Raw genomic sequence first — 18,408 nt, 5'->3', positions numbered from 1 at the left:
CTTATCTCCAGGGCTTCCCTGGTGACGCAGTGGTTGAGAGTCTGCCTGCCGATGCAGGGGACATGGGTTCATGCCCCGGTCCAGGAGGATCCCACATGCCGCGGAGCAGTTGGGCCCGTGAGCCATGGCCGCTGAGCCTGCGCGTCCGGAGCCTGTGCTCCGCAACGGGAGAGGCCACAACAGCTAGAGGCCTGCGTACCGCAAAAAAAAGACAAAAAAAACAAAAAACTTATCTCCAGTATGATCTTTTTTTTTCTCCATTGCTACCAGCGGTATTCTTATTCTCATTCACACCGTCATTTCTCACTCACCTGGTCTCCCTGTCTACCCCCTCCTCCCTTGCCTCCCCAAATTCATTCTCCACACTACAGTCAGCACTATGTTTTAAACTAGAGCACATCACTTTCTCGCTTAAAAACCCTTCAGTGAATCTCATAGTACTTAGAATAAAATCTGAGATCTTTACTCAAAAGTGTCACTTCCCAGAACTAACTCATCTTCTATCTTCCACCCCTAGGTCCACTCCGCACTGTGCTCCAGTCTCTCTGGCCATCTTTGTGTTCCTCTAAAATGTCAGGCTAGTTCCTACCTCAGGGCCTTTGTACTTGCAGTTACCCTTTTGGCTGAATCTCTTTCTCTCAAGATTTATGCCTGGCTGGGTTCTTGGTCTCCTTCAGGAAGGTCTCACCTCTTAGCCAGGTCTTCCTTGACTACTCAAAGGCAGCTCCCTTAAGTCTTACATTCTCTTTACATAGTGTCTTCATAACACTCACTACTACCTGAAAATGTCTTATCCATTTATTTGCTTACTGAAAAATTTTTTTGTCTCCCCCACCTACCCTGGAAGAATCCAAGAGTCTCTAGAGCAGGAACCTTGCTCTCAAGTGCCCAGCACAGCTCAGGGCACACAACAGGTCCTCAGTACACATGGGATGAAGGAATGGATGGCCTCAATCACATGCTGTGATAATTTTACTTGCTTCTTTTTTTTTGAGATGAAAGTTTCATAAATAAAATTAACCATTTAAAAGTGCACAATTCAGAGGCATTTAGTACATTCACGACGTTGTGCAACCACCACTTCTACCAGGTTCTAAAACATTTTTATCATCCCCCAATAAAATCTTGTTCCCAGTCCCCTCTCCCTGCAGCCCCTGGCAACCACTATCTACTTTCTATCTCTATGGATTTGCCGGTTTTGTATATTTCATTTAAACTAACCATACACTGTGTGACATTTTGTGTCTGGGGCCTCTTTCACTTAGTGTGATGTTTTTGAGGTTTGTCCAAGCTGTAGCATGTATCAGCACTTCATTCTTTTTTATGGCTGTATTCCATTATATTTATATACTGCAACTTTGTCTACTCATTGATTCATTGATGGACATTTTATGTATTTTTTAGTTGTCTCCTTTGTCTACCGTCCCCATCAGACTGTGAGATTCATGAAGGCAGTGACCTTGCCTATTTTATATATCACTGAAACCCAGCACCCAGCACAGATGGTGGCTCATAGTAAGTACTCAATAAACATTTATTTAATGAATACATGAATGAAGGAATGAATAAGTGTTTTCTTATTGAGTGACTGAGAAACGCAAGGAAGAGAAAGGAATGAATGACACTGGCTTTGCAAAATCAAAGGATCATTTAGTAATGGGGAGGAATAAGATGGAAAACTGAAGGCTCCCAGGTCAGCCATGCTGGACACCCACCAGGAAGAAATGGGGGTAGGTAACCTTTGGTGATGGAGGCTTGTTTCAAGGATTCTCAGGAATGCGGGTTTAGTACACACATTAGCCCCTGGGCCCAATGGTGTCTGACTCAACAGATCTTCACTAGAGTCAGGATAGTACCATGGTCAAGATTCTGGAGTCAGATGACTTGGGTTCAAATTATGATTCTGACACTTGCCATCTGTGTGATCTTGGGCAAGCCACTTGACTTCTCTGTGCTTCCGTTTCCTCATCTGTCAACTAGGATAATAGGATTGTGGCATGGATTAAATGAGTTAATATGAATGACGTGCTTAGCATGGTAACTGACACAGAGTAATCATTATGAAAGTGCTTACATTTCATTTTTATTAATTGAATAAATAGACGAATGAGCTATTTTAATACCAGGCCATGCAGAGAGGGTTTCACAAGAACCAGGGAGATAGCTCATTTGGGACAATATTCTGGACTCAACCATCCACCTTTGCTCTGTTCATTTAATGCTTCTATTTTCCTAACTGGAGGATTTCACTGGATTGGGTTGCTGCCTGGTGTATGGAGCACATCTATTGGGCAGTGTTTGTGCTAAGCTACCCAAGGGACACCTGTGTCAGACCTACATATGGAGGATTTTGGCTCCAACTTGGATCTTTGGTGAAATTCATTAGGGCGATGGGTGAGGGTGTGGTCTGTCCCATTCTGGCTTTTAATTGGTTCTCCTCTTTCTTGCCAATATACTCCTAGTGTGTATTACATCGTCTGAGCATTGAAATTGGTGCATACTACTGCCCATTGCTCAGTCTGCCAACTTCTCCTCATTTTCATCTTCCAACACAAGTTTGACTATATCAACTTCTAAAACTCATCTCCAGTTCCTGGCTTCGGTGGCCTGTTTTGGACACATTTTTTTCCCTCTCCTGACACACATGCCCATTTTTAGGAATAGGTGAACCATCTTCTGCACTGCTTTCAAAGTTTGCTGGTCAGAGCCTGGGTTGGAAGGTGCTAGAGACTGAAAATTTGTGACCTTCCAAAACTCATATGTTAAATCCTAATGTCCAATGTGATGGTATTTGGAGGTGGGGCTTTGGGGAGAGGATTAGATCATGAAGGTGGTGCCCTTGTGAATGGGATTAGTGCCCTTTTAAAAGAGACCCCAGAGAGCTTCCTCACCCCTTCCACCATGTGAGGACATAGCGAGAAGAAGCTGTCTATGAGCCAGGAAGCTCTCCCCAGACACAAAATCTGCCAGTACCTTGACCTTGAACTTCCCATCTTCCATAACTGAGAAATAAATGCCTGTTGTTTATAAGCCACCAGTCTGTTATTCTGTTATAGCAACATGAACTCAGTAAGACAGCAGGTGCCTGGAAGGAACCAGAGCAGGGATGGGGTTGGCTCTCAGTCTCCAAGAGATTGAACTATGTGTGGCTGAACAGAAATAATGAAGTTTAAAAGATGCTACAGAAACACTTACATACATGAGTTGAGGGCTGGGAAAATGTTTCACTACTCTCCAAGCCCAAATACCTTCTCAAGCTAACAGATAAATCTATTTTCATGATATGAAAATAATGTATGCACATTGTGTAAAACACAGAAAATATGATGAGGAGAATAAGAATCATCTGTAATTTTACCATCCAGAGATAACTATTCTGAACATGTTTTGATTTCACTCTAGCCATTTCTCTATCTCCCCCCCTCCATATATATAGTTACAGATGTACACATCTCCCTCCTCCCAACATACTAAAGCTCAAATATTTCTAACTCAGGCCAGTGGGGAATAATATTTGTAAAATTAGCTCTCTGATTTTTATAACGAAGAACGCTTTACAGAGATTCCTTTTTGTAGCCATCTTTGGTGGGACCACCTGTTCTATATAATGAGTCCTACAAAGTGGGGAGCAGAATTCTGCCCTTGCTTTGAATAGAGTGAAAATGCAGAATGTACGAAGGAGGATCTTCTAAAACTTCTGGCTTTTCTTTCCTTTTTCTTTTGATGTTACATGGAGATGCCCTTCACTCTGAAATCTTGGCAGGTAATTATCAGAAACCCTTTTTTAGGTCCCCCGATGTCTTCCCTTCTGGGGCACCAGTTTCTACTTTTAGTAGGTGCCCCCTTTCTCTTGGAGATAATCACATCAATTGGTCTCTTGTTCCAGGGGGATATGACCTAGAATCAGTTTTGTCTTTGAGAAATGAGGTCGCTTTCCTGGGGGAGGTGTCAGGAGACTGTGGGAAGCCCCAGGCTGGGAGAGGAGGTTCTTCCTGGTTTTTCCTGGTCACCTCCTGCAGAGATGGTGACCGTGCTGGTCAGTGAGGGATAAAGACTGGTCCGTATGTCTCTAGCCCCCATCAGTCCTCTGAAATTGTCTAGGCAAAGGTTATCAATGTCCTCCTGCAACTGACCAATTCCTAGTTTCTTTTCCATCCCATTCAACTTGACCTCTAGGCAGTATTTGAAATTTCAACCACCTGTAACGTGAATATCCTCCCCTATACTCTTTCACACTCTTCCCTTTTGCCTTTAGTCTTGGTCCTTCACTGGCTGGTTGTCTGCCATCCACCCTCAAATACTGAGTGTTCTTTAGGTGAGTTAAGCAGTCTTGAAGATGGCTCCTAGTGGTCCCCACCACTGATCTTCATGTCCTGTGTAATTCCCTCTTTTTGAGGGTGGGCTGAACCTAGTGACTCACTTCTAACCAATAGAATATAGTGAAAGTGATAGGATGCCCTTTCTGATATTAGGTTATAAAGAGATCATGGCTTCTGTCTTGCTCACTCTTTCAGAAAAGGAGAGGCCACAGGGCAAGGAACTGAGGGATCTTCTAGTTATCAGCCACTGAGGACCTAAGACTCTCAGTCCAGTATTCTTTTTTTTTTTTTTTTTTTTTGCGTTATGCGGGCCTCTCACTGTTGTGGCCTCTCCCATTGCGGAGCACAGGCTCCGGACGCACAGGCTCAGCGGCCATGGCTCACGGGCCTAGCCGCTCCGCGGCATGTGGGATCCTCCTGGACCGGGGCACGAACCCGTGTCCCCTGCATCTGCAGGCGGACTCTCAACCACTGCGCCACCAGGGAAGCCCCCAGTCCAATATTCTTGAAGAACTGAATCTTGCCAATGACCCCATGAGTAAGCTTGGAAGCATATCCTACCCCCGTCTAGACTTGAGACTAGATAGATGCCCTGTCTGCAGCCTGGTGAGAGACCCTGAGACAGAAGACCCAGCTAAGCTCTGCCCAGATTCCTGACCCACAGAGACCCATGTAATAAATGTGTTGTTTTAAGTTTTATGCTGCTAAGTTTTGGGATAATTTGTTATGCAGCAATAGCTAGCTAATACATTAGATTTCCATTCTCCATTCACTTCTCATCCATCACCTTCTCCCTGGAAAATCTCATCCACATTAGTGGATTTGGGTATCACTTATTTGGTTAGGATGACTGTGGCTTTAAGACCAATGGGTAGGTTTAGTGAGATGAGCTTCAAGTTTAGAATAGCATCCAAATTCCTTACCATGATCTACAGAATTCCAGTTCTTTACCATCTGTTCTACCTTTTCTTCCCCCTATCCCATCACTTTGTCCTTGGATCATGAAGCCATGCTGGTGCTCAGATTCCTCAAACTTATTTAATTTCATGGTCTTTGTACTTGCTTTCCCCCTCTCTAGAATATTCTTCCCTCTCTGGAATGTTTTTCACCTGCATTTTTGTATGGTTTACTCCCTCTCATCTTTTAGATCTCTGCCCAGGTATTATGTCCTAAAGGGCCTTTCCCTGACCACCTGAAGTATCACACTGCCATGTTGTACTGCATCTCTCCTACATCAGTTTGTGATTCTCTCAATTCCGTCTCTAAATATCAGCTCCTTGACAGGGACCTCACCTGTCCTAGTCATCACTGAATCCCTGGTGCCTAGTCCAGTTTCTGGCACAAAGCAGGTTCTTAATACTTATTTGTTGAATGACTGAATGATGGTGGCCCTACCATGCTTGGACTTAATTCATGTGTGGACCAACCAAAGACTTTCTGCTGCTTCTGCCATGGGCATTCCTGTTCTGGTTGCTCAACCTCCAAGCGTCCTTCTTATGAGGGAACCCAAATTAGGTGGGAGGCAGGGCAGATGAAGGGCCTTGCCCACTTTCGTGGGTTGAAGTGTGTCTTCCCCAAAAGATATGTTGAAGTTCAGACTCCTTGTACCTATGAATATGACCTTATTTGGAAATAGGGTCTTTGAAGATGTAATTAGTTAACATGAGTTTTTACTGGAGTAGGGTGAGCTTTTAATCTAATGACTAGTGTCCTTGTACGAAGACTATGTGAAGAGACAGAAACACAGACAAGGAAGATGGCCATGTGAGCAAAGAGGCATGGACTTGAGTGATGCCTACAAGTCGAGGAATGCCAAGGATTGCTGGCAACCGCTAGAAGCTGGAAGAGGCAAAGAAGGATCCTCCCCTAGAGCCTTGGAGGGAGCATGACCCTGCCAACCCAGGGTCAAACCAGTTTGGTTTCAGAATTCTGGGCTCCAGGACTGTGAGAGAATAAATTCCTATTCTTTTAAGCCACCCAGTTTGTCGTAATTTGTTATGGTAGCCCTAGGAAACTAATATAATGGTGTCTGTCCCTTTAAGTCTGGGATCCCCTGACTACTTCTGGCCTGTCTCTACATAAGACTTCCTATCACCTGTGCACACTGGAAGCACCTCTTCAATGCTCAAAATGCAGAACCAGAGAGAATCAGCCATTTCTTCTCCTGGCTGTCTGAGCTCCTCTTCTAATTTCTAGGTTTCCCACCCTCACCTTCACCTTCCTCTCTTCTCCTGCTGGGGCCTCCTTTAAACCAAACTCACCAGATCCCCTGAGGCATGGAGCTCACTGATATGGTCCACAAAGATCTGCCTCCTTGGGTTCAGAGCAGGTTGGAGGTAGATGGAGAGAGGATGTGAGGGTCCACCAGAAAAATCTGTCTTTCCTAATGGATTGATTGATTGATTGAGTTATTTGACAAATATTTACTGAGCACCTGCTCTGTGTCAGGCACTGGGCTAAGAACCAGGAGAAGAGAGTGACAAGACAAAGTCCCTTCTCTCATGGACCTTCCCATCCAGTGGGGGAGACAGAAAATGAAAAGCTAAAATAAACCACCAAGGTCATGTCAGATAGAGGTAATTGTTTAAGTTTCAGTGACAAATCATAATAATGACAGGCAGAACAACAAACTGCCAAAATGACATGATTCTTATTTTTTTTATTGTGGTAAAACATACACAGCATAACATTTACCGTCTTCACCATCCGGACGTGCAGGTCCAGCAGCCACGGCTCATGGGCCCAGCCGCTCCACGGAATATGGGATCTTCCCGGACTGGGGCATGAACACGTGTCCCCTGCATCGGCAGGTGGACTCCCAACCACTGCGCCACCAGGGAAGCCCCATCTTCACCATTTTTAGTGTACAGTTCAGTGGCATAAGTACATTCACATTGTCATGCAACTATCATAACTGTCCATCTGCAGAACTTGTTCATCTTCCCAAACTGGAACTCTGTCCCCATTAAGCACTAACTCCCTATTACCCCTCCCCGGAGCCCCTGGCACCCACCATGCTACTCTCTGTCTTTATGAATCTGACTGCTCTAGGGACTTCATATAAGTGGAATCATAAAGTATTTGTCCTTTTGTCTCTGGCTTGTTTCACCTAGCATAATGTCCTCAAGGCTCATCCACATTGTAACATATAGGCATGATTCTAATTTTGAACTGGGAAAAATATCCCCACTTGGAAAGTAACCCACCAACATTTTTTTTTTCTGTTTCTTTTTTCTCCCATCAACATTTTTTTTAATTTTTAAAATTTTTATTTTTTTATTTTTTTTACATCTTTATTGGAGTATAATTGCTTTACAATGGTGTGTTAGTTTCTGCTTTATAACAAAGTGAATCAGTAATACATAGACATATGTTCCCATATCTCTTCCCTCTTGCGTCTCCCTCCCTCCCACCCTCCCTATCCCAGCCCTCCAGGCGGTCACAAAGCACCGAGCTGATCTCCCTGTGCTATGCGGCTGCTTCCTACTAGCTATCTACCTTACGTTTGGTAGTGTAAATATGTCCATGCCTCTCTCTCGCTTTGTCACAGCTTACCCTTCCCGCTCCCCATATCCTCAAGTCCATTCTCTAGTAGGTCTGTGTCTTTATTCCTGTCTTACCCCTAGGTTCTTCATGACATTTCCCATCAACATTTTAATGATGATTATGAATAGGATTTTGGTGACTTTTTTGTTTCCTTCTACACTTTTTGCATTTCCCAAATTTTCTACAATGAATATGCATTACCTCGATCATAAAAAAAGTCTTTAAAAGATTTGCCCTCTGTTTATCTCTCTCTCTTCCCTGCTAGCAATGCTGCTAGGGCTCCCCAGCTCCTGGATGTGCCACCGAAGACACTTCTACTACTACAGTCTACTCATTGCCTGTTTATTTTTTTATTGCCTCTTCTAAATACCTCTCTAGACAGGAAGTCTCAGCAGGAAGCAGATATACCCTCAAACTGGATAAGTTGAGGAGAGTTTGGTGAAGGTGTGGTTGGAGAGCAAGGAAACCACATGGGATGGCACAGTAACAGAGCTAGCAGCACCTGGTTAACAGTTGTCCATCCCTGGAAGAACATTCTGGAGCGGTGGGAAGCAAAAGCAGAGAGAGAGGAGGGAGCAGTTACTTCTAGAATTTGGAGAGAGCCACCTGCCAGGACCTGTGGTCTACAGCAGGGGTCCCTAATTTTTTGGCGCCGGGGGCTGGTTTCGTGGAAGACCAATTTTCCATGGACGGGGCGGTGGGGGCGGGTGGTGGTCCAGGCAATAATGTGAGCAATGGGCTCCCTAGCCCGCCACTCACCTCCTGCTGGGCGGCCCGGCTGCTAACAGGCCGCGGACCCAGTACATGGCTGGGGGTTGGGGACCCCGGTCTACAGTCTAGGGGCACAGACATCTGCAGTGAGTGTGTAGGGAGGAACCTGAGGGAAAAAATACCCTGGCCTCACTCTCCTCCATCCCTCTGCCCTCCTGAAGGGGTCTCCCTTGCCAGAATCCAACCACAAGTCAGAGAGCGAAGGGAGCCTGTTGGTATGATCCATGAGGGTCAATGTCCTATAGGACACAGAACGAAGGGAAGATGGAGAGTGTCTTAGGCGGCATTATGGAAGTTCTCCAGGGCCATTTCTCATTGAGATAGAGGTCTGAGCACAGTGCTGGGCTTCCCCACTCAGTACAATGCTGGGCACAAAACAGGTGTTCGTTAATGTTGAATAAATAATCATGAACTAGAAGGAGACAGATTTTTAAATTGTAAAACACACTTAAGGTTTACCACTGTAGCCATTTTTTCCAGCTTTATTGAGATATAATTGACACATAAGATTGTGTAAGTTTAAGGTCTACAATGTGTTGATTTGATATATTTATTTGTTGCAAAATGATTACCACCATAGCCATTGTAACTATTTTAAAGTCGTAAGTTAGTTTTATTCTTTTTTTTTTTTAATTTTATTTTTTGGCTGCGCCACGCCGCATGCAGGATCATAGTTCCCCAACCAGGGATCGAACCCGCACCCCCTGCCTTGGAAGTATGGAGTCTTAACCACTGGACCCCCAGGGAAGTCCCTAAAGTCATAACTTAGTGATGTTAAGTACATTCAAGATGCTGTGTAGGTATCACCACTACCTAGCTCCAGAAATTTTTAATCACCCCAAAAGGAAACCCTGTACCAATAAAGCAGTCACTCCCCATACACTCCTCCCTCTAGCTCCTGGTAACAACTAATCTGCTTTTTGTCTCTATAGATTTACCTATTCTGAATATCTCATATAAACATAAATGCAGGCTGAATTTTGGAGGTAGGTAACTTACACCTTCATCTCTGACTTTCTTCTCCCCTCCCCCCCCTGAAATTCTGCTTGTAGTTTCAGACACTTTGCTTAGCAGGCCACTCTGGTAATGAGGGTGGGGTCGGAGTATGGGGGCCTAGCCTTCCTCTTCCCCCTCCCTTGCTCCCTCTGGAGCCCAGGGGATGAGGGGGCAGCTGCCAGCGGATAATGAGACCCCTTTCTCCCTTAATGACTCTGGGGGCTGCGGGGATGCCGCAGGCTAGCTCTGCCCTAATTAATTAATAGGGAGTGCTTTCCACAGAGGAATTAGCCTCGATTCCTCCATCTCAGGCTCCTCTTGGCTCAGCCGTGGCTCAGGCCCCACCCCACAGCTGGAGCAATCATCTGGGACAATCTGGGGATGCTCTATCAGGGCTGGCCTGCCCTCCTAATACTAGGGCCAGAGCTGGAGCCTCTGGTCAGAGTGGACCTGGGGTGGGCTCACAATCTGGCCACACCATTTATTAACAATGTGGGCTGTAACTTAACTTCTTTGAGCCCCCTTTACACCTATAAAAGGGAGCCAGTAGCCTTTCCCTTATTGAAAGAAGAGAGAGAGACACAGGGCCAGGCTGAGGGTGAGGAGAATGAGGCACTCACCTGGGCTGCAAAATGTTTAGGAGAGCCAAAAGAAACTCTGTAATTAAGATAAATGATATTAGAATATTATTATTGGAATATTAACTTTGAGAAGTGATAGATATGTTTATGGCCTTGATGGTGGTGATGGTTTCATGGGCGTATACTTGTTCCCAAACTCATCAGGTTGTATACGTTAAATACGTTCAGATTTTTACATGTCATTTTACCTCAGTAAAATGGTTAAAAGAAAAGAAAAGAATAGGGCAGTGAGATGTGTGTAGCTGTAATTGTGAAATAATGAAATAAGTCAGATTTTTTTCTTTATAAATTATTATTTGGGGATATAGTTATGTTATCTTTTCCCCATTCAGAGATAATAAAGATATTCTCCTAGAAAAAAGATAAATAATATTCCAATGTGAATAATTAAAAAGTCACACAAAATTAATGCAAAAATCCATGGTAAGCAAAATATCAAAATGTTAAAGACAGAAATCAGTAAGAGTATTGAGCTGAGCCATATGGAAGTCTGAAGCACAAGGAAAAACCAGGAATTCTGATCCTGTCTTTATTTGAAATGTTGGTATTTTGTTAATTGTGGATTTTTTGCATTAATTTTGATTTTTAAAAATATTGCATTGAAATATTATTTATATTAAATATCGAGTTTTTTGGGCACTCCTTTACTTTTCCTTAAATTGAGGTGAAATTCAAACAACATGAAATTAACCATTTCAAAGAGTACAGTTCAACTACTCAGCCATAAAAAAGAATGAAATAATGCCATTTTTAGCAACAGGATGTAACTAGAAATTATCATATTAAATGAAATAAGTTAGAAAGAAAGATAAATGCCATATGAAATCACTTATATGTGGAATCTAAAATATGACACAAATGAACCTATCTATGGAACAGAAACAGAATCACGGACATAGAGAACAGACTGGTGGTTGCCAAGGGGGAGGGAAATGTAAGCTTTTATATATAGAATGGATAAACAACAAGGTCCTACTGTATATCACAGTAAGATGTTACAAAAACCCAAAAGAACTTTTGGGCCAACCCAGTATATTCAATATGCCACGATAAACCATAATGGAAAAGAATATTAAAAATATATAAAAATATTATATGTATAATATGTATATTATAGATACAACTGAATTACTTTGCTGTACAGCAGAAATTAACATAACATTGTAAATCAACTATACTTCAATAAAAAATATTAAAACCGGGCTTCCCTGGTGGCGCAGTGGTTGAGAGTCCGCCTGCTGATGCAGGTGACACGGGTTCGTGCCCTGATCCGGGAGGATCCCACATGTCACGGAGCGGCTGGGCCCGTGAGCCATGGCCGCTGAGCCTGTGTGTCCGGAGCCTGTGCTCCGCAACGGGAGAGGCCACAACAGTGACAGGCCTGTGTACCGCAAAAAAAAAAAAAAAAAAAAAAAAAAATTAAAACGAAAAAATAAGTACAATTCAGTGGCATTTGGTACATTCACAATATTGTTCAACCATCATCTCTATCTAGTACTGAGCATTTTCATCATCTCTAAAGGAGACCCACCCCCATCCCCAGGAAACCACTAATCTGCTTTCTGTCTCTATGGATTTGCCTGTTCTGGACAATTCATATAAATAGAACCATACAATATGTGAACTTCTGTGTCTGGATTTTATCATTGTGCATAATGGTTTCACGGTTTATCTGCGTTATAACATGCATCGGTGCTGCCTCATACATTTTGTACCCATGGTGAGTGCTTCACTTGCCTCAACCTCATCCAAGCCCTGAAGAATTATAGCAGCTAATTTTGTTTTTGGATTCCAATCTTTTTTATTTTAATAACAAACGCTCTCCTGTCTGTGCTGTGATGCCGATACCATGCCCTTTATTAAAATGATGTTTTTATTGCATACTAGCAGAGGACCACGGGGCATGATGGCATTTTGAGTACCCAAGGAGAGGACCTTCTTTTTTCATTGTGTCCTTTTCTTTCTGTTTTATCTTTCTGGACCCAGATCCTCTTTTCTAAACTCATCTTTCCTTGGCTCCACCTCTGAGGACCCACTCCTCCACGCCCACCTTGGGTCCTGAGCGCCGCCCCTTCCGGCTGCTGCCACCCCTCATCATCCAAACTCATTCTCACACATCCTTTACTCTCTCCTAACCACCTGCTTTTCATTCTTGCACATCAACCCCATCAGCCCACTTCTAGCTTCTCCTGCCTTCACTCTGTGTCCCTTGCTTTTGCCTCTGCTTCTCTTTGTGTCCTACTGTCCAGTCTCATCCCTCCTGCCTCCATGTTTCCTTCAATCTCTAATAGCAGCTAATTTTTATTGACCCCTTCATGTACGCTTCATTTTAAAACCTGAGATATAACTGACATATAACATTTTGTAAGATTAAGGTGTACAACATGTTGATTTGATACATTTATATATTGCGATATGAGTATCACCATAGCATCACATCACCTAATTATCATTTCTTTTTTTGTAGTGAGAACATTTAGGATCTACTCTCTTAGCAACTCTGCAGTTTATAATACAGAATTGTTGATGATAATCACTATGCTGTGCATTAGATCTCCAGATCTTATTCATCTTCTGGTTCATGTAACCCTCGCTACAACTCTACAGATGCAAAGGCTGTGAGCATTCCCATTTTACAGATAGGAAAACTGAAGCTTGGAGAAGTAAAGCAACCTGTTGTAAGCCTACAGAGCTAATTATTGGGGGGGAATGGATGGAATCCAAACTCAGGTAGCCTGATTCCAGGTGCAGTGCCCTTAATACTATGTAGGGAGAGTTACCCGGGCAGTGCCTGGCATAGAGTGGGTTCTTGGTACATGCAGAATAGCTCAGGTCATGTGGATCCAAAAAGGGTAGGCTCTGCCTGGGCCCAGACTAGGCTCCCTGATTTGCTTCCCAAAGGCTTCCTAGCTGGGGATAGGTAGATTTTGAATAGCCTGTTGGAATATGTTGGGGAGAGATGCACACGCTACCATCCTTGCTCTGCGTCAAACTCCCCAGGCATGTCCTGCTCATAGCTTTTGCAGTTGCTGTTCCCTCTGCCTGGATTGCTCTTCCTCCAGATATCCTCATGGCTCTCTCCCTTATCTCCCTTGTGCCTTTGCTCAAATATCACCTTCACACCCAGACCTTTACCCAGTAAAGAATGTTACTCCTTCCCTACCCTTCATACATTCTTTTCCTGATGATTTTTTTTCCATAGGGCTTATCACCATCTGACAACAGTTTGCAAAGTGTAGTCTTGCAGAACCCTAAGGTGTGGTATCCCTGAGATTCTTTCAGGCGGTCGTTGTGGTCAAAACTATTTTCATACTAATTTTTAGGATATTAGGATACCCTAATTTACTAGGTTATTATTTGCCTTTTTCACTATGCTAATGTATGCACTGATGGTACAAAAGCAATGGTAACAATTGTAACATTTTAGCATGGATCTTAATGGTAACATCTTAGCATGGATCCAGGCAGCAACACCAACCTGTGCTAGGAATTGTTATATTCTTTGCTGTTGCACACTAATGGTTAAAAAGTCCAACGAAAGCCAGTTTTGCTTTATCATGACCTTGATGAAGCAATCCCTGGTGGCGCAGTGGTTAAGAATCCACCTGCCGGGGGCTTCCCTGGGGGTGCAGTGCTTGAGAGTCCGCCTGCCGATGCAGGGGACACGGTTTCGTGCCCCGGTCCGGGAAGACGCCACATGCCGCTGAGCGGCTGGGCCCGTGAGCCATGGCTGCTGAGCCTGCGCGTCCGGCGCCTGTGCTCCGCAACGGGAGAGGCTACAACAGTGAGAGGCCCGTGTAAAAAAAGAGTCCACCTGCCAATGCAGGGGACACAGGTTCGAGCCCTGGTCCAGGAAGACCCCACATGCCGCAGAGCAACTAAGCCCGTGCGTCACAACTACTGAGCCTGCGCTCTAGAACTTGTGAGCCACAGCTACTGAGCCCATGTGCCACAACTACTGAAGCCCACATGCCTAGAGCCTGTGCTCTGCAATAAGAGAAGCCATCGCAATGAGAAGCCCGTGCACCGCAACGAAGAGTAGACCCCCCACTCGCCGCAACTAGAGAAAGCTTGTGCACAGTGACGAAGACCCAACACAGCCAAAAATAAATAAATAAATAAATACATACATTTATATAAAAATTTCATTTGATTAAATCACAGCTCTTGAGTGCATGTCTTTATTTTGCTCCGATTTTAATTGGAGTATTCTTTTTTTTTAGAGACGATTTTTTTAGAGCAGTTTAAGTTCACAGCAAAATTAAGCAGAAGGTACAGAGATTTCCCATACACATCCTGCCCCTACTCGTGCACAGCCTTCTTAGCTCTCAAAGTCCCCACCAAAGTAGTGCGTTTGTTACAACTGATGAGTCTACATTGACAGGTCATTATCACCCAAAGTCCACTGTTTACATTAGAGTTCACTCTTAGTGTTGTATGTTCTAAGGGTTTGGAAAAATGTAAAAATGGCCTGTATCCATCTATACTATCATACAGAGTAGTTTCACTGCCCTAGAACTCCTCTGTGCTCCATCTATTCATCCCTTCCTTTCCCCTAATCCTTGCCAAGCACTGATCTTTTTACTGACTCTGTAGTTTTGCCTTTTCCACAGTGTGGATTCCACAGGAATCCCTCCATGTCTTTTCATAGCTTGATAGCTCATTTCTTTGTAACTTTGAACAATATTCCGTTGCCTGGATGTTCCACAGTTTATTTATCTATTCACCTACTCAAGGACATCTTGGTTGCTTCCAGGTTTGGGCAATTATGAATAAAGCTGCTATAAACATCCATGTGTAGGTTTTGTGTGGACATAAGTTTTCAACTCCTTTGGGAAAATAGCATGGAGTGAAATTACTGGACCATACAGGAAAAGTATGTTTAGTTTTGTAAGAAATTGCCAAAATGTCTTCCAAAGTGGCTGTACCAGTTCATGTATTTTTAATATCCAATACGATGAAATGAAGAGTATGCATAAAGCATTTTTGTTTCATGTTGAAGTACTGTGGTAGCTGTTCCCAGAAAAAAAACACTTGTGTGATTATTCGAATTGCAAGCTGAACAAGCCACTTTTTTCATGGAATACCATTTTAAGACAAACCTCAGTTATTCCAACATGGGTATTTGGGAGACATTTTCACAAAAATGAAAGAAATGGGTCTGTCAGTTCAAGGAAAACAGCTGATGGTATTTATTGTCAATGATAAAATTTGGACTTTTAAGTGAAAATTAGAATTTTGAAAAACTTATATCTGCTACTGTAATCTTGACGGCTTGCCAACCTTTAAAGACTTTTCTGATGAGATCAGTGGTCATATTAACAAATATTACTTTTTGATATTGAATAATGAAATGTGTTAATATTTGGATGATTTGTGTAATTCAGGAACTAATCTTTTTCAGATGACTAGTGAATGATGTTTAAAAAGATGCACTCAATAGATTTTAATGTTAATAGAATACTAAAGGTTCACTGATAGTTTCAGATTCCACTTTGCAACTATCCTTTAAAACGTGTCAAGTTTTGGTGTAGTCTCAAAGAATAGCCACGATAACTGAAAAAGCTGATTAAAATATTACTGTCTTTTCCAACCACCTGTCTGGGTGTTTCTGTTTAGAGACCCCTTATTTAATATATATTGTTGATTCATTAACGTTGAATTCACAGCCAACAGCACTGTAACTCATGCCTGAATGAAGTTTATCTAACACATGGATTTTTTCCATGAGGCACAGCACAGTCTTCCTGTGCTAAAGAACATCAGACAGCACTTCAGCACTGTGTCTGGGGCCACTTCAAACAGCAAAATCAACAAAAAGCACAAAAATGGGAAAAATGCAGCATTAAACAGACCGTGGAAAGGACATTTTTTACAGAATGACACCTGAAACAAGAAGGTAGAGGGTTGCCTTGTTTGACCTTAGCTGGAAACTTCACCTTAGTATATCAACCAGTTCAAATTTTTTACCATGCTGAGCATGTCTGCTAAAGACCACAAAAGTGCCATGGGTATCTATTTTGGGGTCACAGATAAATTTTAGCAAGTAGGTGAATTTGCAAATATGGAATCCTCACATAAGGAGGATCAACTGTATGAGAATCTTGCTTTCTTTTTATTAAGCTAGTCATTAAACAATTTGTAAAAGTGTAAAACATTGCCACTCTTCTAATAATTCTTTTCTTGTTTTGGAAAATATAGTTATTTTCATAAAATCTGCTATTTATGTTAACATGTAATGAATTTATTATTATGCTAAAATGAATAAACAAATATTGAAATACTTTCTCAGATTTATTTCCAATAAAGATTAATAGGTATAACTTATCAGACAAAAACTCTTTCCAGTCCTCCATCATCATTTTTTCCCCCTCCGTGATTTTTTTTAACCAATAGACACGATTTCTTAGAATAGCTTTAGATTTACAGAAAGATTGAAAAGATAGTGCAGAGTTCCCATATCCCTTCACCCCCCCAAAAAATTTCCCTTATTATTATTCCCCTATCATGAATATCTTCCATTAGTAGACACACTTGTTACAATTAATGAGCCAATATTGATACATTAGTATTAAAGTCCACACCCTATTCAGATTCCCTCAGTTTTCTCCTAATATCCTTTTTCTGTTCCAGGAACACATGCAGGACCCCATGTTACACTAGACAACATGTCTCCTTAGGCTCTTCTTTACTTGTTTTAGACTTTCCTTGTTTTTATGACTTGACAGTTTTGAGGAATACTGGTTAGGCATATTGCGGGATGCCCCTATTGGAATTTGCGTAACTTAAAAAAAAATCATGGGGCTTCCCTGGTGGCGCAGTGGTTGAGAGTCCGCCTGCCGATGCAGGGGACACGGGTTCGTGCCCCGATCCGGGAAGATCCCACATGCCGCGGAGCGGCTGGGCCCGTGAGCCATGGCCGCTGAGCCTGCGCGTCCGGAGCCTGTGCTCCGCAAGGGGAGAGGCCACAACAGTGAGAGGCCCGCGTACCGCAAAAAAAAAAAAAAAAAAAAAAAAAAAAAAAAAAATCATGATTAGACTGGGGTTGTGAGTTTTGGGGGGGGTCCTCCTTAATTCTAAGAGTGTGAAGTGGTTTCAAGATCCAATAGTTTGAGAACCACTGGTGTTTCTTCTTCTTATTTTGTGTGAAAGGGCAAGGGGTGCTCTGTCTTCCAGCCTCTAGCACAGCTTGAAGCATAGTGGGTGGATGAACGATAAATATGTGTGGAGTGAATGACTGTATAAACCAGGACCTCAGGGGCAGCTCGAGGCTCAGAAAAGGATGCAGAATCATCTGTGCACAGCTGGTGACTGAAACAGAGGGAGTGTGAAGGTTTCAGGGAGGAGTTGCAGGTGTGGCCCAGGAGAACCTGACATCTAGGGCAGGGGTTCAACTTCAGCCAGACATTGAAATCATTTGAGGCGCATTAAAATATGCCTGAGCCCCTCGCCCAGGGAAGCTGATGAGATTGGTCTGGGGTGCCACCTGGGTATCAGAATGTTTAAAGGCTCCCCTGGCGATTCTAAGGTACAGCTAAGTTTGAGAACTGCTTATCTAGAAGGTATTGTGTCAAGAAGGAGAGTGGGGGCTGTATGCACAAAGAATTGGAATTGGGGTGGCTGCTCCTTGGCTGTGTGACCTTGGTCAAGCTACTGAACCTCTCTGAGAGCCTGTCCCCTCATCTGCAAATGAGGGTAATGATATCTACTGCATAGGGGTGTGTAGATTAAATATGAGTAAAAGAGCCTGCCTAGACTAGGAAGTTGCCGTCAACAATTGCTCAGTAATAATAGCAAACATGTATTGGGTTTTTATCACATGCCATGCTCTGTGCTCAGCTCTTAAAAATGGCAATTCGTTTTCAGGAGAGGTAGGAGATATTGGAAACAGCCAAGTCAGTGCCATTTGGGAAGAAAAGCAAAATCAACATTGCCCGGTGTATCCTAAAGAGTGCAAAGAATAATATTAATTACAATACGAACAGCAGTGATTTGCCTCCCAATTGCACAATGCTTCACGCTGCAGGGAGGATTTCCATGCTCACGCACTGCAATTTTCTCAGCTTTAATTTTCTGTGGGGTCGGCAGAGTCATCTCCGTTGTTTAAACGAGGAGACCGGGCACAGAGAGGGAGA

This window comes from Mesoplodon bidens, assembly GCF_964165515.1.
Source record: "Mesoplodon bidens genome assembly, chromosome: 4".
NCBI classification, from domain to species: Eukaryota; Metazoa; Chordata; class Mammalia; order Artiodactyla; family Ziphiidae; genus Mesoplodon; species Mesoplodon bidens.
Note: the sequence above shows the minus strand (reverse complement) of the source record.